The sequence below is a fragment of the Sphaerodactylus townsendi genome, linkage group LG03 (genome assembly GCF_021028975.2).
Source record: "Sphaerodactylus townsendi isolate TG3544 linkage group LG03, MPM_Stown_v2.3, whole genome shotgun sequence".
In the NCBI taxonomy this organism is placed as follows: domain Eukaryota; kingdom Metazoa; phylum Chordata; class Lepidosauria; order Squamata; family Sphaerodactylidae; genus Sphaerodactylus; species Sphaerodactylus townsendi.
Window position 1 is genome coordinate 31,229,750 of NC_059427.1, and position 21,245 is coordinate 31,250,994.

The 21,245-nt window shown below is 41.7% G+C and overlaps 1 protein-coding gene and 1 long non-coding RNA gene across 2 annotated transcripts in view; one reads left to right on the plus strand and one right to left on the minus strand.

Moving 5' to 3' along the window:
* MAGI1 (membrane associated guanylate kinase, WW and PDZ domain containing 1) overlaps window positions 1-21,245 on the minus strand; it is a 635,687-nt gene that overhangs the window by 450,567 nt on the left and 163,875 nt on the right.
* Window positions 1,161-20,594, plus strand: LOC125428381. Its single transcript, XR_007243816.1, has 3 exons — window positions 1,161-1,453; window positions 7,953-7,960; window positions 20,567-20,594. It is a non-coding gene; the product is annotated as an uncharacterized LOC125428381 (long non-coding RNA).

The following is a 21,245-nucleotide window of genomic DNA, read 5'->3' on the forward strand; positions in this document are numbered from 1 at the left end:
TTGAGGGAGGGGTGGGAGTTATAGTAGTAGACTGTTGAACGCCATTTATTTTACTGTAACTTATTATATTTATTAGACATGTTTTATGGTTTCGCTGCTTTTAAATGTTTTAATTGATTATGTTGTTCTTTCGTATTGTACACCGCCCAGAGCCCTTTGGGGATGGGGCGGTATAAAAATCCAATAGATAGATAGATAGATAGATAGATATAGATAGATAGATATAGATAGATAGAATAGATAGATAGATAGATAGATAGATAGATAGATAGATAGATAGATAGATAGATAGATAGATAGATAGATAGATAGATAGATAGATAGATAGATAGATAGATAGATAGATAGATAGATAGATAGAGCTCAGTCGGTCTGTGTGATGCGTGCAAAGTCAGTTGTACTGCACAAAGACAAATCGGTTGACAGTCAAACTGCTCATCGAAAACGTCACTTCCTGTTCATGACTGGCAAACAGGGAGGTGAGCCGAAACGGTGGATGTTCAAGCATCCTTTGGTGCCACAGAGATCAAATAGAAGAGAACAGCTTGAACGTAACAAGGCTTGCTTGCAGATGAAGACTTCCCTGTTTTCTCCCCTTACTACGGCCCATTGATCTGGGGGTGCCTGGGGGGGACAGTCAGCAAAGGAATAATAGAGAGGGAAAAGTAGGAGGGGGGGAATTCATTATCCCCAGCCAGAAATGCCCTTAAATGCTCTGTACTACATGACTGGGTACAAGCCAATGTTTTTAAAGCAAAATTTTACCTCACACAAATGAATATATTAAGACATTATAGGAACAACACCAACTTTGACTGGCAGTCATTTCCTGTGGTCTTTGAAAAGAGGTCACTGCCACTTGGAACTGTTTAAATGCAGATGCCAGGAACTGAACGAAATCCTTCTCACTGCAAAATGGTGCACCACTATCCCTCACCGGCAAGATGGCTAAAGGGGCTATATTGGCAACCCAGTTGTATTCCTGTCTACTAATCAACATCATCCTACGATATTTGTTGTGAATGGGCCTTTTTACAGGCTTTCTACATTTTGCTTGACCCTGTATTTCCCTCCCCCTTTGCCTGTGAAGAGAACTTTTTACAAAGAAAGACAGAATTGAATTAGTTAAATTCAACTCTTAATGTTTTCAAGTTATTAGTGTAAAATTTATATAAGTGAAGCTCTAACAGTTATACTTTCCGTATTTTGATAGTAGGTTAATTTGTAAACAAGGAAGAGAAGCCTTATCTAACTATTCGGCGAACATACTCCCCATGGTGGGAGATTTAGACAAGAAAATTTACAAAGGACGCCGTAAGATTGTAACAAGAAAGTATGTACAACTTTATATATAGCAAGTTTTTTTTATGTATAATGCAAGATATCTATTATTGTATTATATTTTAATTTACTAATAAACTTTTTTTTAAAAAAAAGAGAACTTTTGGATTCTGTGCTAATTCCCAAATATGTGTGGTTGAAAGATCAGTTTACATCATTGATCAACGAGTACGGTTTTTTTTTTACCAAAATGCATTTTGGTGTTTGAGATTCTTCATTCCCCCCCCCCCCCCCATAAAGTAGACCATGGGAAAATGCCATGGCAATAGGTCCTACTCTACCCATGAACTACCACCCGAACTGGCCAAAAGGTTCCCTTCAGGAATTCTTGACCCTGGTCCTTAGAGTATAGAACTGCATCACTGTTGGGTAAATGTTGGTTATTTTCTTTGGTACTCAGTACTTGATGGTCTCCACACCACCAATATCCTGGATTATATTTTACCAATACATCATGCACTGTTCATCATACATATCCATATAAGAAGAGCCCAGAAATTGCACTAAAAGATTCCAGACAGCACTGATCTATTCAGCTATACTTCACATCCAAACTGTTGACGCCTTTCTTCAATGCAGTTCAATTTTCACCCTGTTGAAAGATTAATCTGAGCTTGTTCTTTTGACAGCAATTATACCAGCAGACATTAATTATACCGGTGGGGTGGGGGGGTGGGGGGGAGAAAAACCGCACACATTTCTTCTGGAAACTGTCAATTTAGATTACACAGTTTGGGCAACTCTTGAGTATATCCCCTTTCAGATTTTTTCATCATTACCCATTTGTTACTCTGTAATAACGTAGTTATGTATGTCAAGACTAAATACTTTATGTGTAGGGAAACAAGGAAGAAAAGAAACATTTTTTGCTCTTATCAATCCAGTGAACAATAATGCAGGGTATTCTGTTTATCTGACAAAACAGAGTTGTAGTATTTCTGACTGTAGAGGGAGCTAGTAGCTTACATTTGCAAACGCTGCTGCAGTCTTGTAGATGGGGTGGACTGAAAGGTTTGCCTCTGTTTAAAGAGTATTAAAATTGCATCGTAAAGCCACTTTTCCTACAAAATATAGGACTTAGTCTGACCAAAGCAAATAATATTTATTCATTATTATGGAAACAAAAAGGTCTATGGGCTGAATGAGTTTAATGAAAGTGTTATAGTCTGCCATTAACACAGCACTGCTGTTGACCATGGTTTATTATTTGCTGCTTTACAACCAAGGTAAGTATTCTAAAATAGTGACGATAACATCAGAGGAAAGCCATACTGCTCTGCAGTAGATAGCAAGATTTTAGTTCAGTAGCACCTTAGAGACCAACACAATTTTGGGGGTATAAACTTTTGGGAACCAAAGTTTGCTTCCTACTCATGTCTAACAAAGGGAGCGTTGTCTTCAAAAGCTTATACCCCCCCCCCCCCCAAATCTTACTGGTCTCTAAGGAGCGACTAGACTCAAATCTAGCTAAAATAATAAAGTTTGCTGTACAGAAATATTTCAAAGAAATCTATAAACCTAGTAACATACTGATGAAACATGAAAGGTTACTCAATATGCCATTTTAAAGAGTAAAAATCACGCAGATATACTCAAAACTTGCAAACAAGGGTGATCAGATCTCAGAAGTGATTACTGTGTGTCCCCTTCAGCTATAAAAAAATACCAAAACATTTCTGGACAGCAGCATCAGACCCATTACAATCCTAAAGCATGGTTTATAGAAGAGTAGAATAGTTTGGATTTATATCCCCCCCTTCTCTCCTGTAGGAGACTCAAAGGGGCTTACAATCTCCTTACCCTTCCCCCCCCTCACAACAAACGCCCTGTGAGATAGGTGGGGCTGAGAGAGCTTTGAAAAGCTGTGACTAGCCCAAGGTCACCCAGCTGGCATGTGTGGGAGTGCACAGGCTAATCTGAATCCCCCCAGATAAGCCTCCACAGCTCAGGCGGGAGAGCGGGGAATCAAACCCGGTTCCTCCAGATTAGAATGCACCTGCTCTAAACCACTACGCCACTGCTTATAGACATCAGTCTTCAATATAGACTTGAAAATATGAGCATAATTGAAAGGCTATAGAGGAAATTCTCATTATGTTTTCTTTTGTTTTCAAACCTCTCCTTAGACTTCTCAATGAAAGTGCAATATAGATTTACAATGTATTTACTTCACTGTAGATATAGATTTATACTGTTATTTACTTAGTTTTAAATTCAGGTTTAGCTTTACTGGGGAATCTCCCATCAACAGGCTGAAATTGAAAAGGTCGCCAAGTGATATGGGGCTCATCACCTTTATGCAAATTAGCTCACTACCATGTAAATACCTTGGGTTGAATCTAAACTTCCTTCTGCTCAGTGAAGTCTACCTCCAACAGAATAAAGCGTCTTGAACTACAGGAAGCTCTCTCACCAATGCAGAAAGGCTTCCACTGAGCAAAGTAATGACTTCAGATCAAACCCATAATATGCAACACAGTCACAGTCTTTGCATTCATTACTTTTCCTCCCTTGCTTCAAGTTAACTCAAATTTAAATTACTTCCTTCCATTCTGCTGAGCAGCCCTGCTTCAAAAGGTCCAGCCAACCACTTTTCTGATAACTACATACAGGATTTAGAAGATATGGGCAAAGGGCAGAAATGGTATTACAAGTAAGAACATAAGAATGAGCCTGCTGGATCAGACCAGAGTCCATCTAGTCCAGCACTCTGCTACTCGCAGTGGCCCACCAGGTGCCTTTGGGAGCTCACATGCAGGATGTGAAAGCAACGGCCTTCTGCTGCTCCTGCTCCTGAGCACCTGGTCTGCTAAGGCCAGTCTATGAAGTATGAAGTAAGAAATGTCTATGAATTACCATATATACTCGTGTATAAGCCGACCCGTGTATAAGCCGAGGCACCTAATTTTACTGCCCAAACCTGGGAAAACTTATTGACTCGGGTATAAGCCGAGGGTGGGAAGCCAGGAGGCAGAGGGAGCTCCTTATTTGGGCAGTGACATCAGGGGGAGTCACTGCCCAAATAAGGACCTCCCTCTGCCTGCCAGCTAGCTGGGCTTTGTCAAACCCAGGCGGCAGGGAGAGGGAGCTCCTTATTTGGGCAGTGACTCCCCCTGATGTCACTGCCCAAATAAGGAGCTCCCCCGCCTGTGGGCTGGGCTTGGTCAAACCCAGCCAGTCAGCAGGCAGAGGGAGCTCCTTATTTGGACAGTGACTCCCCCTGATGTCACTGTCCAAATAAGGAGCACCCTCTGCCTCCTGGTTTGAGGAAGCCCAGCCAGCCAGGGTTGCCCCTTCACCCTGGAGGAAGGCAGCAACAAGGGGCTTCTGGGTGGCAGGGAGGTTGTCCCAGCCGGCTCCCAGCCTACTTGCCATTGATAGAAAATGGTGACTCCATATAAGCTTTTCTCAGCCTTTAAACAGGGCTGAAAAACTCGGCTTATACACGAGTATCTATGGCAAGAAAAAAATTATGTTAGTAATGTTTTTATTTAATGGTTTGTATTCTGGTTGAAATAGATGTGAGATTTTAAATTTTTTTTTAAGTGGGAGGGGGAATGTACTGAAACTCAAGAACAGGGACCGCTATAATCTATTTAATAAGTGGATGACAAGCCAAATTTGGGATATTCTCAGAATGAGGGCACAACATGCAGAAGAAATGAGATTCCTAGACATCATAAATGACTGTGCACTGGAACAGTTAGTGACAGAGCCAACCAGAGGGGTAGTGATCTCGGACTTGGTTCGGAGCAGGGCTCAAGGCATGGCAAGAAATGCAAAGGTTGCGGCACCAACGGGGAACAGTGACTACAGTGTTATTAAGTTCAGCATTCATGGCAATGGAAACTTACCCCTAAAGTCCCAAAATATAACATTTGGTTTCAAAACAGGGAACTTTACAAAAATCAGGAGAATAGTTAAAGGAGAGCTAAAGGGGAAATACAGCAGAATTAAATCTCTCTAGATGCTACTGGAAGCTTTTTAAAACCACACTATTTGAAGTTCAGTTAGAATTCATTCCCCAGGCTAGGAAAGATACTGCCAAGTCCAAAAGAATGCCTGCACAGTTGACAATGCAAGATAGGAAAGTTATAAAAAGTGAAGAGGCTTCTTTATAAAAGTGGAAGAGCCACCTTATTAAATTAAAAAGTCAGGACAAAAAGTTCTGGCAAAAAAAAATGTAAGTCAATAATTACACATGCAAAATAAATGTGAGAAGCAGGTTGCTGAAAACATCAAGACAGACAGTAAACATTTCTTTAAGTGTATCTGGAGCAGGAAAACAGCCAGAGTTGGTTCTTTGGATGACCAAGAAATACAGAGATTGCTACAGGAAAATGTGGAGATGGCTGGGAATTTAAATGATTTTTTTTTTTGCTTCAGTGTTCAACTGTGTACTCATGTGCCCATGTCACAGCCACTGTTTTCTGAAGAACTTCATATCTTTGAAATCGTGTCTGCCCATACCACCTTCAAAGAACCCTTTGATCATTCAGTGGTAATCTGCTGGTAGTCCCTGGCTCGAAGGACATCCAGTTGGCCTCAACCAGCCTGGTGGAACTCTGTCAGCTGACACCTGGGCCCTGCGCTAACAACCCAGTGGTTCTCAAGCTTCCTAATAACGCGACCCTTTAATACAGTTCCTCATGCTGTGGTGACCCCCAACCTAACATTTATCCGTTTTGCAGATGGAGAACACTGATGCAGAGAGTCTTAGGCGAGCCCTGTGAAAGGGTCGTTCGACCCCCAAAGGGGTCCCGACCCACAGGTTGAGAACCGCTGACTTAACCAGTTCTGCAGGGCCTGTAAGATGGAGATGTTCTACCAGGCCTTCAGTTCAGATCATTCTGCAAATTAATGGTCCATTTGATTTAGCTGCCCTCCCACACCCAATTACATGTGGTGCATTATAGCATCTGGAACATCACAAACAATTTATGACACTTCTGTCTCTCCCTTCTGCCTTTCCCCCCCCCCCCCCCCCGCTTGGGGAAACCGAATAACATAGGGGACAGCGAGTGTTGTTAAGTTTGGGACTTTAGTTGCCATCTATATTAGATCAAGATTTGCTGATGTCAATTGTTGTATGCTTTTATCTTTTGTATTTTTATATTTTTATCAGTTGTTCGCCACTCTGAGCCTGACTTTGGTCACAGGGGAGCAGGGAATAAATTCAATAAAATAAAATAAAAAACAAATGGTGACTAAAGAGAACTTCCATCTTTAGAAGCAGTAAATCTCTGAATACCAATGCAAGGAGGCGACATCAAGAGAAGGCCTTAGCCTCCTATGGCCTGTTGTTGGACCTCCAGAAGAACTGATTGGCTAGTGTGGTGCTGTAGTTAAGAGTGGCAGCCTCTAATCTGGAGAACCAAGTTTGATTTCCCACTCCTCCACATGAGCTTCAGACTCTAATCTGATGAACTGAATTTAAGAACATAAGAACATAAGAACAAGCCAGCTGGATCCAGAGGCGTAGCTACAATGGGGACATCCGGGGACAAGTGCCCCGGGCGCCACCTTGTGGTGGGCGCAAAAATTGCAGGTTTGTTAGTGGCTTTTTCTATTTTTCAGGGTTTTTTCCATTTGTGGCCTGCAGGGGGTGCAGTTTTTAGGCTAGCTAGCAGCACCAAAATTTCGGACTATTGTCAGGTGACTCTCCTGATGATACCAGCCAAGTTTGGTGCAGTTTGGTTCAGGGGGTCCAAAGCTATGGACCCCCAAAATGGGTGACCCCGTACTCCATTGTTTCCAATGGGAGCTAATAGTAAATGGGGCTACCATTTTGAGGGTCCATAACTTTGGATCCCCTGAATCAAACTTCACTAAACCTAGGTGGTATCATAAGGATAGTCTCCTGCTGATACCACCCAGGTTTGGTGAAGGTTGGTTCAGGGGGTCCAAAGTTATGGACCCCCAAAAGGGGTGCTCCATCCCCCATTGTTTCCAATGGTAGATGGGGCTACCCTTTTGAGGGTCCATAACTTTGAACCCCCTGAACCAAACTTCACCAAACCTGGGTGGTTAAATCAGGAGAGTCTTCTGAAGATAGCCTAAAAGTTTAGTACTGTTAGCTTAAACATTGCTCCCCTGACAGGCACCCTCAAATTTTCCCCAGGTTCTCTCTTTAAATCCACCTCCTTTGGAATGGATTTAAAGGGTGAATCTGGGCTCCCTAGATTAAAAAAAATTGAAAGTGTTGTTGAAGGCTTTCAAAACCAGATTCAACTGGTAGTTGTGAGTTTTACAGGCTGTGTAGCCATGGTCTGATAGATCTTGTTCCTAACGTTTTGCCTGCATCTGTGGCTGGCATCTTCAGAGGTGTATCACAGAGAGAAGTCTGTTATAAGAGAAGGCTGGACACAGTGTATAATAGACTTCTCTCTGTGATACACCTCTGAAAATACCAGCCACAGATGCAGGTGAAACATTAGGAACCAGATACACTGCCACACAGCCCAGAAAATCCACAATAACCAACATTGAAAATGATGCTGTTTGGGGTGGGGAATCTACCCTGAAACAGCATCACTTTCAACGTTGTTTAAACTAGGGAGCCCAGAGTATCCCCTTAAGGTGGATTTAAAAGGAGAATCTGGGCTCTGTAGTTTAAACAGTATTAAAAGTGATGCTGTTTCAGGGTGGATTCCCCGCCTTCAAAAAATAGCATCACTTTCAATGTTGTTTAAACTAGGGAGCCCTGGGTGTGTTCAGATTTGTGTGTTGAGGAATGTTCTATAATGCGATGGTAACTTTGAGATGACCTGGTGGAAAAAATGTTGTTTGGTCGTGGTGGGGGAGGGATGCTGCCCAAATGGGGGGGGCCCCCCCGCAAAACTCAGATTTTGCCCCGGGCTCCATTTACTCTAGCTACACCCCTGGCTGGATCAGACCAGAGTCCATCTAGTCCAGTTCTCTGCTACTCGCAGTGGCCCACCAGGTGCCTTTGGGAGCTCACATGCAGGATTTCTGCCCACTCTCTTCCACATGAAGCCTGTTGGGTGATCTTGGGCTAGTCACAGTTCTCTCAGAACTCTCTCAGCCCCATCTGCTTCACAAGGTGTCTGTTGTGGAATGAGAAAGGCAATAGTGAGCCACTTTGAAACTCCTTAAAAGTAGAGAAAAGTGGGGTATAAAAACCAACTCTTCTTCTGTATGAGACAATATGCTGGACTAGATTATCTCTGGTCTGATCCAGCAGGACTCCTCTTATGTTTTTAACAATGGATAAAATCTAGCCAGCAAATTTCTGCATGCCAAGCAGCTGCTATAATATGGGGGCCTGAGAGCAATGTAAATCACATTTGATGCATGGAATTCATATAAGTATGTGGTTTCCTTTTTTTACCGTACAATCCTACCAATGCCTGAGAGAAACTGATCCTTGTCAAATTTAAGAAATGGCTGTCTTGGATCTGTGAAAGAGATGCTTGCAGACTTTAGCAAAAAGAAAACATCTACATTCTCAAAATCATTTTATTATGGGTGGGAACATGCACAACTTCATCCATTTGCCTCTTACAACCCAATATTATCCAAAGTGTTGGAGCATTTCCATATTTTCACGCTACTCGTGCCTGCCTTCATGAAACGTAGGAGAGGTATTTGTAATTGTGAAAACACATTGTGAGGCTGTTGTATTCATGTTTTTGGAGCAAACTGGGCCATGCTTCATGGATTTACTCTATGAATTGCATGAACTCTGAGTTCATTGGTCAATTTTGGGCATGTTTCTCTCCTCCCAATTCCCTTTGAAACTGGGATTAAAACAACTCACCTCATCAAATTGCTCTGGGGATTAAAAGGATTAACAGCACTTCTAAGGAAATATGGTCAGCCTTGGTAGGACAGAAATACTGAGTGTTGCAGAGGGCCAAGGCAAATTCAGCTTGGAATGGCTAAGCCTAGTACTTCAATCGTAATATTTATTCTACTGCACTGCCAGTAAACACATCCTTCCCTTTCACTCACAACATCTGGCCTAGCTAGACAGTGCAACTGAACTCTTCTGCTTCATCAACTGCAGCAGTGGATTCCCCTACACAGTGGAGGGACTCAAATAATTTAACAACCGGTTCTGGTGGTGGGATTCAAATAATTTAACAACTGTTTGTTTACAAGCACCATTTTAACAACTCGTTCTGCCGAAGTGGTGCGAACCTGCTGAATCCCACCATTGCCCCTACCCCATTCTAGAGCAGTAGTGGAGTCATCCTGTACTCTGTTGGGGGGGCAGGAGTTACTTGATGCATTCAAGCAGATGCATTCCTCCCATTGGGCAAAGTGGGCAGCTTCCCAGAGCGCCCCCTTGTGGTGGGCACCAAAAATGCAGGTTCGTTTGCGGGATTTTGTTTTTTCAGTGTTTTTTCCGTCTTTGGCCTGCAGGGGGCGCAGATTTTAGGCTAGCAGCACCAAAATTTCAGGGATTTTTTGGGAGACTCGCCTGATGATATGACCTGGGTTTGGTGAGGTTTGGTTTAGGGAGTTCAAAGTTATGGACTCCCAAAGGGAGTGCCCCATCCCCCATTGTTTCCAATGGGAGCTAATAGGAGATGGGGGCTACACCCTTGAGGGTCCATAACTTTGGATGCCCTGAACCAAACTTCACCAAACCTAGGTGGTATCATCAGTAAGGGCTCACGAAGATACTCTGAAATTTTGGTGCTGCTATCTTAATAATTGCACTGACAGCAGGCAACTGACAGCAGGCAACCACAAAATTTCCCCAGATTCTCCTTTTAAATCCACCCCCTTTTTGCCAATGTTTGTTTTCTTTCTTTTATTCTCTCAATGCCTAATAAAGGTTGTTGTTGTTGTTGTTGTTGTTGTTGTTGTTAAATTCACCCCCCTTCGGCATGGATTTAAAGGGAGAATCTGAGGTCCCCAGTTTAAACATTGAAAGTGATGCTGTTTCAGAGTGGGGAAGAATCCACCCCAAAATAGCATCACTTTCAATGTTGTTTAAACTGGGAACCCCAGATTCTCCCTTTAAGGTGGATTTAAAAGGAGAATCTGGGCTCCCTAGTTTAAACACCATTGAAAATGATGCTGTTTGGGGGTGGATTCCAGCATCACTTGTTTAAACTAGGGAGCCCAGATTTTCCTTTTAAATCCACCTTAAAGGGAGCATCTGGGGTCCCCAGTTTAAATAACATTGAAAGTGATGCTGTTTCCCCCAATTGGGGGGGACTGGATACAACACCATAAAATGTTTTCATAGCAGTAATAAAACATTTTGAAAGCATTTTGAAATTGTTTTTAAAAAATATTTCTGCTGTGTGGCATGGCCCATTGCTGTGTTCAGATTTGTGAGTTGGGACATGTTCTATAATGTGATGGTGACTTTGAAACAACCTGGTGGAAAAAATCATTGTTTGGTCACGGTGGGGTGCCCATGGGGGGGGGGGCATCAAACTCAGGTTTTGCCCAGGGCTCCAGTTTGCTCAGGAGCACCTCTGCATTCAGCTCTTAGTCCCTCACTCATCCCATTCTCTGCATTTTCCTGGAACAGGAAGTTCTGGCCTACAGGAAACCCCACTGCTCCAAGCACATCTCAAGAAATGTGGAGCATTTCTGTTCATTCCAGCCAATTGGCACAAGATGCAGAAGGGTGTGTGTGAAAAGGTGGGATCACAGAATGACCGAGACCAGCTGCTTAACTTTCTTTCATGTCGGTCCGAGAAAGGCTGCCGAATACTATCACAGTGGATGGAGCATTTCACACCAAACCAAACAACAGCAGGTAGACTCCGCAAAGAAAGCCAGGTTCCCAAAGTCAAACTAAGCCTTTTTGGCAAGAGAGAAGGGTCTTTAAGCTTTGACAAAGGAGTGGCATTCCGTAGATGACATGAGTAGACCTCAGGAAGAAGAAAAGAAGAAAACACAAGGCCTTTTTTTTCAGGTAAATTAAAAGCAGAAGGAGCCAAAACGGCTCATTTTAAAATTGCAACTGACTTTCAGTGGATATTGAACTACATGAAGACAGCAAACTCCTGAAGCAACCTTGATCTGAAGGCAGATGAAGCTTGATTGTTTTCCATTCTGTCTGATGAGAAAATCCTATAAACCCCCCAAATATGCATTTTTCTGAACTAACAGAAGTTTCTCCGAGGAGCAAAACCTATCCTCCCATCTATATTTTATCTCTTATGAATAGACTGTCTGTTACTTCTGAAAAAGAAATCTCTTTCACACATTGCTATTATGTCAAGACTAATGGCAGATGAAAAATTGCTCAGACGCAATGTTCACTCATTAACATACAAAAAATATCTGTGACAGAGAAGGCTCAGCCAAAAAAATAAATCCCTTCCCCTACCACCCAGATTCAAGCCCACACAAAGAATCTCTCTTCCTTTCCTCCATCTCCACAGACCAAAGGCAAATAAATGATAGGTTCTGTATGATGCTTTCTGCTTTGTTCCTTAATTACAATGTTTAATGTAATTTGTGGTAGGGCTGGGAACAACCACAATAGAATTGGGCATGTGTGTAGCCTGGTACTGAGGTATTTGCACAGCATGCCTTCTGCAGAAAGGCATAGAGTATTCTCTTCTCTTTTTTTACAAGAACACTCTGATTAATCCACGATTTTCCATCCAGTGGTTCTTTTAATTCTCTTTCCTTAAGGGTTTCAAGGGTGAAAGCCATCCATGTAGAACCCTCTGAACCATTAGGAACAGATTTGTACTTCTGACAAACTGATATTTTGTAAGTGCAAAGCTCCCATATCACATGAGATGATATCTTATCAGAAGTGTAAAACACATAGGAGCTGATCTTATCTGTGAATCTGTGGTGTAGTGGTTAGTGGTTAAGAGTGGTGTACTCTGATCTGGAGAACCAGGTTTGATTCCCCAGGTTGTGAGGGGGGAAGGGCAAGGAGATTGTAAGCCCCTTTGAGTCTCCTGCAGGAGAGAAAGGGGGGATATAAATCCAAACTCTTCTTCTTCTTCTTCTTCTTCTTCCACGAGTAGCAGACTTTTATTCAGTGAACTGGATTTGTTTCCCCACATCTACATTCCAGCTGTGATCTTGGGCTAGTCACAGTTCATTCAGAACTATCTCAGCCCCACCTACCTGACAAGGTGTCTGTTGTGGGGAGAGAAAGGGAAAGGAATTTGTAAGCTGCCTCGAGTCTCCTTACAGGAACTAAAAGTGGGGAATAAATCCAAACTCTTCTTCTTCTCATCTCCTGATGAAACAACACTGTTTGCATAAGACCCATGTTCAAATCTCCAATCATATTTTTAAAGCCCTAAAAAGCAAACGTCAGGTCAGGAACAATTTTGATCTATAGGATCCTCCAAATTACTCGCCTAGTAGATACGTGGCCTCCCAAGATGCACTTTGCCCTATTTGGGGAGAAGCTGTGGGTCTTGGTAGACTATGCATTTTGCGCATAGAAGGTCCCAAATCCAACACCAGCACTATTTCAACCTCAAATCCTTAGGTAGAAGGAAACATCTTTCATCACTTATGATTCACAAACCAGGTCTAATTCACAATAAAGCACTCTGCAAACTCAGCTACTTAAAAGTGCAGAATCAGAATGAGGCACCCCTAACCATAGGCCTGCCCATGTGGAGAGTTTAGGATATCCTGAACCTTTTCAAGTCAGTAGATTATTTTCACTTCTCAGACTCCATATTATTTCACAGCGTGCTTCCAAAAGCCCCTCCATGCCCACAAACCTGTAAAACAAAATTAAAGATTTGCCTCCAACACAGGTTTACGGGAGCTTTTAGCTGTGCAGCCGGCAGCCATGTGTATCAAATAGAAACTGGAGACTTTGCTGCCAGAGACAAAGAGTCTCCAATTCTGTAAAGCCACAAAGCTTCGGAGGGAGTTCCAGAAGGCTTTGTGCCTAGAATAAGTTTTGATTCCGACTTGATTTAACACAGCTGTGAAAGAGCAAGCTGCGTGGTGTTTGGCCTCGCCCAGTGTCAGCTGTACGGAGGCACAGATGATCCTGAACAGACCAAAGGGGTGCTGAGTGATCGGAACTTTCATGGAAACAGCCTTGGCCCGATCTAAAGAAAGCTTCGCTCGTTCGGTATTTCTATAGAGCAGTGGTGGCGAACCTATGGCACGCGTGCCAGAGGTGGCACTCAGAGCCCTCTCTGTGGGCACGCGCGCACAGAGTTCGTCATCTAGGGGGAGCGGAAAATCACCCCCCTCACACACACACACACACACAGACACACATATCTAGGCTGGCCTTGCTTCTGAGTAAACCCTCCTAGGGTCGTGATTCACCCATTCAAAGCATTGCTCAGTTGCTTCACCAAGTTTACTCTGGAGTAACGTGCGCCTTGGAGCAAACCGTTTTTTCTAAACTAAAACCTCAGTATTCAGGTTAAATAGCCGTGTTGGCACTTTGCGATAAATAAGTGGGTTTTGGGTTGCAATTTGGGCACTCGGTCTTGAAAAGGTTCACCATCACTGCTATAGAGTTACAACAGTTGTATGTACACCTCAAACTGTGAATAGGATGCTAGTTTACAGCAGTGATGTTCTATGGAAAAAGGCCTCCAAACACAAAATGTTAGCAGCAGCTGTTATGGAGGGGGCTACATCATAACGCCACTGGCAAAGCAATATAATGTTGCCTTTTGAAGAGGCAAAATATTGACCCAATCAGCCCTTCGAGCTCCACTGTAAAACTTTACAGAGGAAAAATGGATAAAAATGGATCAGAATTGGTGTAAAGGGAACCTTGGAAACTTACTGTGAACGTTTCTTCTGCTCTGAGGTAAGGACGGCATCTTCGAGCCAGAAGGAATAACCGAAGGACTAAGTTGTCCTCAGAGTGGTAATAGAAACTTGGAAACTTATCATGAAGGTTGCTTCTGCTCTGAGGTAAGGAGGGCAACTTTGAGCTTCGGTTATTCCTGCTGGCTCTACGATGGCCTCCCCCTCAGAGCAAGAAGAGTTTCAGTAATACTGCAAATATCGTAGATTGCATTTTGACTAATCTTTCCAGAATCCAGGTGATTAAGCAATTAAAATATCCACAACCACAGAACATCTGGATTCTATGGAATTATACAACTGCAAACCACCCTCCACACCCTCTTCAAAGGCTCATGTACTTTCAAAGGATAAACCTGGGGGGAAGTCTGTGCTAGAACTCACAGAAGAAAATTCTAAACTTGCCATGCTATTTTTAAAGGATTAAGACAAGTGCAGAAAAGATGTTTAAAATACCACAATTCCTGTCCAGAGAGTGTCATTACTTCTGCTTGTTTTAGACTTTGTTATTTATTAGTTCACAAAGAATGTAAGATAGTCAATTTAGGGGGGGGGGGATGCTAGTTCAAATATTTACATTTCCCTATGGCTTTGAAGCTCATGGGTTATATCACATTCTTAACAAAAGGAGAAATTCAAAAGTTTCTTGTCCTGTTTGCACAGCATACACAGATGGGGAAAAAAGACTTCACAACCAAGAATAAGTCACAGATTAAGGAGATAATTCCTAAAGGACTATGGTGACTGAACTGATGTGGGGGTAGAGAGAGAGAAAAACAATAAACTGACAGGTAATGTGATGACCTCTGGGTCAAAAGACAAAATCAGCAAACAGCTCCAAGTTATTTAGTTCTAACAAAGACATAACATCAGTGATGGTCTTAGAATCCCCTGAATCTGAAACAAAAACCTAACAAGGAGAAAATCTACAGATGCATTATTGGGATATTAACATTCCAGGTCTCCTGTGACATGAACCAATATACCAATTGCCACTGAATTCTTTGCAGAATGACCCCAGTGGTCAGTATTATTTACAAGGACACCTGATCAACAAGTTGCCAGGCAACCGAGTGGCCTAACTGTCAACTCATACAAAAGGCAGAAAACTAATATATCAGTACAAGGAAGGTACCATTTAAAAATGCAAAACTCTAAAAGACATATTTCAAGACAAGAAAAGCAAGTATTAAATTTTAAAAGAAAATAAATTAAAATACAATAAAAATAAACCAATCAATTAAAATTATTTTAATTAATTAAAATTATTAAATTAAAATATAACTAAATATAAATTATAATATAATTAGATTAAATTAATATAATTATAAAAATTAATTATAAATATAACATTTAAATATAATTAAATTAATTAAATATAGAATATAATAAAATAAAAATAAACCAATTAATTACAATATAATAAAAAATAAACCAATTTTAGCTAGTGCATAAAACATAGAAAACATGATATTAGAAGAGACAGGACTTAGGAGCCAGGTGCCTATCAAGTAATTATTCTTCAAAGGGGAAGGGAAATATAAATGGAGAGAACAGATGCCAGAATAAAGGAAATAAGGCAATGAGCAGACAAAAGAAAAATAAGGACTGCAGAGAAGGAGAAAGAGCTGAAGTCAAGGAAAAGAAAGGAGGCACAAAGGGAGTTAGGAATAGGAAAGAAAACATCATGCTCCCCTTACCCAATCATTCAGTTACACTACTTCCTTACGATCATGTTTGCAAATAACTTTCTACCAATTTAGTGGACAATGTACTAGTATTCAATATGGCAGTAAAGGGCAAACCCACCAAAGATGTGAATCCCACCACTGGTGAGAAGGGCAACCTAGGATCATTTTCCCCAGATGCTATTTTTCTGTGGAGAAAAACATTGTGTGGAGGAACACTTAAACAGTTTGAGTTTTCATATGCCCTGAAATAAATTTTGAGTACAGTTCAAGAAGATCTAGCACATTTCTCCTCCAAGGAGCTAAGCATTGCACACAGATTATACCTCTATGCTCACAACAACCTTTTGGAGTAGGTTATGCTGAGGAGGGATTTCAACCTAGATCTCCCCAGTCCTAGTCCGATGCTCCAACCACACCACCACATGGGGTCACAACAAGGCTCTAGTGTGACTAAAAGCCATGCTGGGGTGGGATTGGTTTTTGCTACTCAGTTCAACAGGCAAAATAACTGGATTTCAAGTTAGCTCAGTAGCTAACACCACTAGTCCCCCTAAGTGCATCTCCTTATTTTTCCCCATGCTGTGACTGGCTATAATTCATTTCCTATGGGGAAGATTATGCTCTTTGGAATGGAGGTTTTAATGGTTAATAATAAAAAGCAGGTTTTCAATTTTCATTTTTATGGTGAAATATGGTCTGGGGAGATTTTGCTAACGTCTTCACAGGGTTTCAGTGGGAATTCCAGTGAACATCTGCATTCAATACAAATCCTCCTCTTTATTTTAGAAAACCTGTGCATCCCAGCTCAACCCAACAACACAGTCTCATAACATTTGCACTATGCAAGAGATCTATTTTCCAACTGCAGAATCCTAAGTATGTGTCATTAGGACTCTGCAGCTTCAAAAGGAAGGCTATGTGGTAGGAGGGGAGGGGCATTATTAGAGTCACCAGATGCCAAAGCTTGTGGGAGACTGTAGGGGTCTGGAGTGCTTTTCCAACTTGGAAAGCATATGAGCCTCAGGTTCCTCTCAGAGCTTGTACGCTGCAACATCTGGCAAGTCTAGACATACAGCCAGATTACAGTCATCACAAACAGCAAGGAGAATGTGAACAGGCTAAGAGAGAATATAGATAAACAGCTGGAAGATTATAAAAAGTGGCAAGGAGTCCCTTTTAAAAACTCAGTCCAAAGTATTAGTGGAAATTTTATGCCATATGATGTCATAAAGACCAATACTGTAATGAACAAAAAAGTTCCCTCACATTTTGTGAGAAACACTTTTTACCATGACATCCCTCTGAAGATCAACAGCAAAACTGTGCAGAGGCTAAACAAGACAGCCAATTTGTACAAATTAAGCCAATTTGTACAAATTAAGTTTTGGTGTTATACTGCTCTTGAATTAAAGACTATTGAATGAAATTGTGTTTATTATGACCCATTAAATTTATACAATAATTGAATATTACAATCATGTAATTTTACTTGCAAAATGAACATATAACATAACCAGCACAGCAACTTACAAACACAGCAAATATATGGGATGCTGTGTTGTTTCTGGGCTGTATGGCCGTGTTCTAGTAGCATTCTCTCCTGACGTTTCGCCTGCATCTGTGGCTGGCTTCTTCATGGAGGTACTTTTTGGGACATCTAATGAAATTCTTATACATCCCTTTAAGAAGTCCACTGATAAAAATTCCCTGCTGCACTGGGTCTGTTATATGTCCATTATGCAAGTTGTAATATTTAATTATTGTGGTTGTAATATTTAATTATTGAGCAACAATATACAGAATTTCATTCAATAAACTTTAATACAAAAGCAATATAACACCAAAAGAGTTGAACTTAATTGGTTTATACATGTTGTCTTGTTTAGCCTCTACATAGTTTTGTTATCGTTTCTGAGACTTGTTATCCATCTTGTCTATCTGTTGTTTAGTTTATCCCTCTGCAGATGCCAGCCACAGATGTGGGTGAAATGTAAGAAGAAAAAACTATCAGACCACAGCCCAGAACATGCACAACAGCAAAGTTGATTCTGGCTCTGAAAGCCTTTGACAATATATTACCTTACATTCTTGACAGATTTTTATTAATTAATGACATTTATATCCTGCTTTCCTCCATTATAGAATTCAAGATAATGCACATAGTTTTCCCAGGCCATCTCCCCTCTAGACAGTGGTCAGCCCCAGAGCCAACACACTCTTTGCTCATGGGACAAAGCATCTTGATGGAGCTAACAAACTCTATGATCTCAATGGCGACCACAGAAGCCTTTCCTCCCCCAAGGACTTCTCCCCCAAGACATGCAAGCCTTCTCAGGGTTTCTGAGTTCCACCGGTGCCTGCTATTTTGCCCTGCCTATCTGCCCAAGCTCCCTTTTGGAATGCGTCCCAGTACCTACAGTACTTCATGACTCAATCAGAACTTTAGTCTGATCTGCAAAGGGCAGGTGGGTCCTTAGCCATCTTCATTTATTTACACGAGATTTCCTATTTTTACCACTTCCCACTAGATTCATGGTGGCGAACTTATGGCACTCCAGATGTTCATGGACTACAATTGCCAACTGGCCATGCTGGCAGGGGCTGATGGGAATTGTAGTTCATGAACATCTGGACTGCCATAGGTTCGCCACAAGTGCACTAGATGAATTGTGCCCTTTCCTAATTATCACTACCTAAGAAAAAAGGACACACACCAGAATATTCAATCATGAGAGGGAGATTATTGTAAAGAGCCTGCTTTGACTGAGTGATTAATAAATCCCTTCAAGTATGCCCCCTGTTCACCTTCCAAAAAAATAAACACATATTCTTATTTAAAAAAACAATCAAAATGTTCAGTCAGACTGAACTGCGTAATATATTAATTAACATAATTCCTGTATGTGGTGACAAGAGGCCATCTGCTACCCTGGCTCTAGGAGAATCAAGCTTACAGTTTAAACTGATATTTGCTTTGCATAGTTAGGCTTCAAATGAAAATTAAAATGAGCATTCCTGCACATTACCACCTCCATCAGCTTCCTATTCAATAAACTTCTCATTGGGCAGCTCAAAAGCTTTATTTATTCATTTTACTGGGCATTCTTATTCACGCAACAACCAAAACAAAACAAGGACTCTCACAGCTCAGAAGAGGAGGGCACCCAAATAGTGCCTGCCCACACTTCATTGGGCATCTTAGTTGATAGTTCCATGGGAATGTCAACTCAATGCATGGCAGCTGTGAAAAAGGCAAACTCTATGCTGGGGATGATTAGGAAAGGAATTGATAATAAAACTGCAATGATTGTCATGCCCTTATATTAAGCCTTGGTGCGACCACACTTGGGAGTACTGTGTTCAGTTCTGGTCGCCACATCTCAAAAAGGATATTGAGGAGATAGAAAAAGTGCAGAGAAGGGCAACGAGGATGATTGAGGGACTGGAGCACCTTCCCTATGAGGAGAGGCTGCAGCGTTTGGGACTCTTTAGTTTGGAGAGGAGGCGTCTGAGGGGGGATATGATTGAAGTCTACAAAATTATGCATGGGGTAGAAAATGTTGACAGAGAGAAATTGTTCTCTCTTTCTCACAATACTAGAACCAGGGGGCATTCATTGAAAATGCTGGGGGGAAGAATTAGGACTAATAAAAGGAAACACTTTTTCACACAACGTGTGATTGGTGTTTGGAATATGCTGCCACAGGAGGTGGTGATGGCCACTAACCTGGATAGCTTTAAAAGGGGCTTGGACAGATTTATGGAGGAGAAGTCGATCTATGGCTACCAATCTTGATCCTCCTTGATCTGAGATTGCAAATGCCTTAGCAGGCCAGGTGCTCAGGAGCAGCAGCAGCAGGCGGCCATTGCTTTCACATCCTGCCTGTGAGCTCCCAAAGGCACCTGGTGGGCCACTGCGAGTAGCAGAGTGCTGGACTAGATGGACTCTGGTCTGATCCAGCAGGCTAGTTCTTATGTTCTAACTTCACCCAGGTAAGGCAGACATGTTCACGGATGTGAGAATCAGCTGAACTAGAAGTATATGATCTATTCTGGAATGGGTCACTATCTTTTCAACTTTGCAATTTGCAACTACTCCTGAATCCAGCCGTGACCCTGGAAGCTCTAATCGTGCCCAGGGATTCCTTTCTTCAAATTCAGAGTTTCCTCTTTTTTGCCATCAAGTCACATCTGACTTATAGAGACCCCTGTGGAGTTTTCAAGACAAGAGGCAGAACATCAGGCTAGCCTTGGCTGTCCAAATCAATTTTATTCTATCATTTCACCCATCACTCTTCCTTACAGTCGTGGCAGTCCAGCTTTGGTTTTACCCACAATGCCTCTGAAGTCACACCACCATGCTGCGTGAACAAAACAACCGGTGTGGTTCAGCCCTTACAAGTTTCAGCCTAGGATTCTGGAAAGTCAGGCTCAGATTTTCACTCTGCTGCGAAGATCACTGGGTTATATCAGGCCAACCACACACTGTCGGCCTAGTATCAAAACAAGGGGGTTTGGGGTTAAAACAGAGGAGGAAACCATCATGTATGCCCTCTGAATTCTTTGGATGAAGTGGAATATTAAAATGTGGTGGGATAGATAGATCAAGGACCTGCAGTGTGTAAGATAATACAGGTGTCTATGCTGACCCTTTAAACCTGACAAGCATCCAAGAGACAGCCAGACATACAGTATCTCCAACATAGAAAGATCTCTGTGTCTTTAAAATTCTCTCACCTTCTAGAATGTTCTTCTTGCAGATCCCTCTTCCAAAAAAGATGCAAGGGATTTCTATGCAAATCAGCATTTAGTAGACAAGTTGATTTGTTTAGCAGAAGGTGGCTTCTAGTTATGAAATCTTCCGAGAAGCTGTTTTGGTCTATGTGCTGGGCTTTATGCATTAGTAAAAGCTGTTAACTGTCAACCTGAGCTTGCATAATGGTGGGCATGCTGGAAATTCATCCCTTTTCCAGTTTAATATTTAATATTTTAAGACCTATTTTAATGTACATAAATGTTAATTCGCAGAAGAACGCTCAACATGTAAACGAGTACTTCTAATATGGTATGCAGAATTTAGATTGATTCAGGACACTGAGATGCAGCTTTCAGTATCCGACTTAAACATATCTACTGTCAACTTAAAAATGTCTACTGCCCTCCACCTATCCCCTGCAGCTCACTTTAAGCTCTTTGTTTTGGGTCACGTTAATTAAATGATACAATCAGCTGGCACAAAGGTATCAGCAGATCAAAAACAGAAATCCAGTATGGAGGTGCTCCAAGTTATATTTTATCTTGAGCTTTATTAGAATTCAACAAGGAAGGAATAATTTTAATCAGGGAAACAAGACGGAATCTTAGAACCTTGGCTTAAAGGATATTGATGACAGAAAATATAATGGGCAGCAGGGGACCCCCCCCCCCCCAAATAACTTCTGGCAGATTGAGATGAAT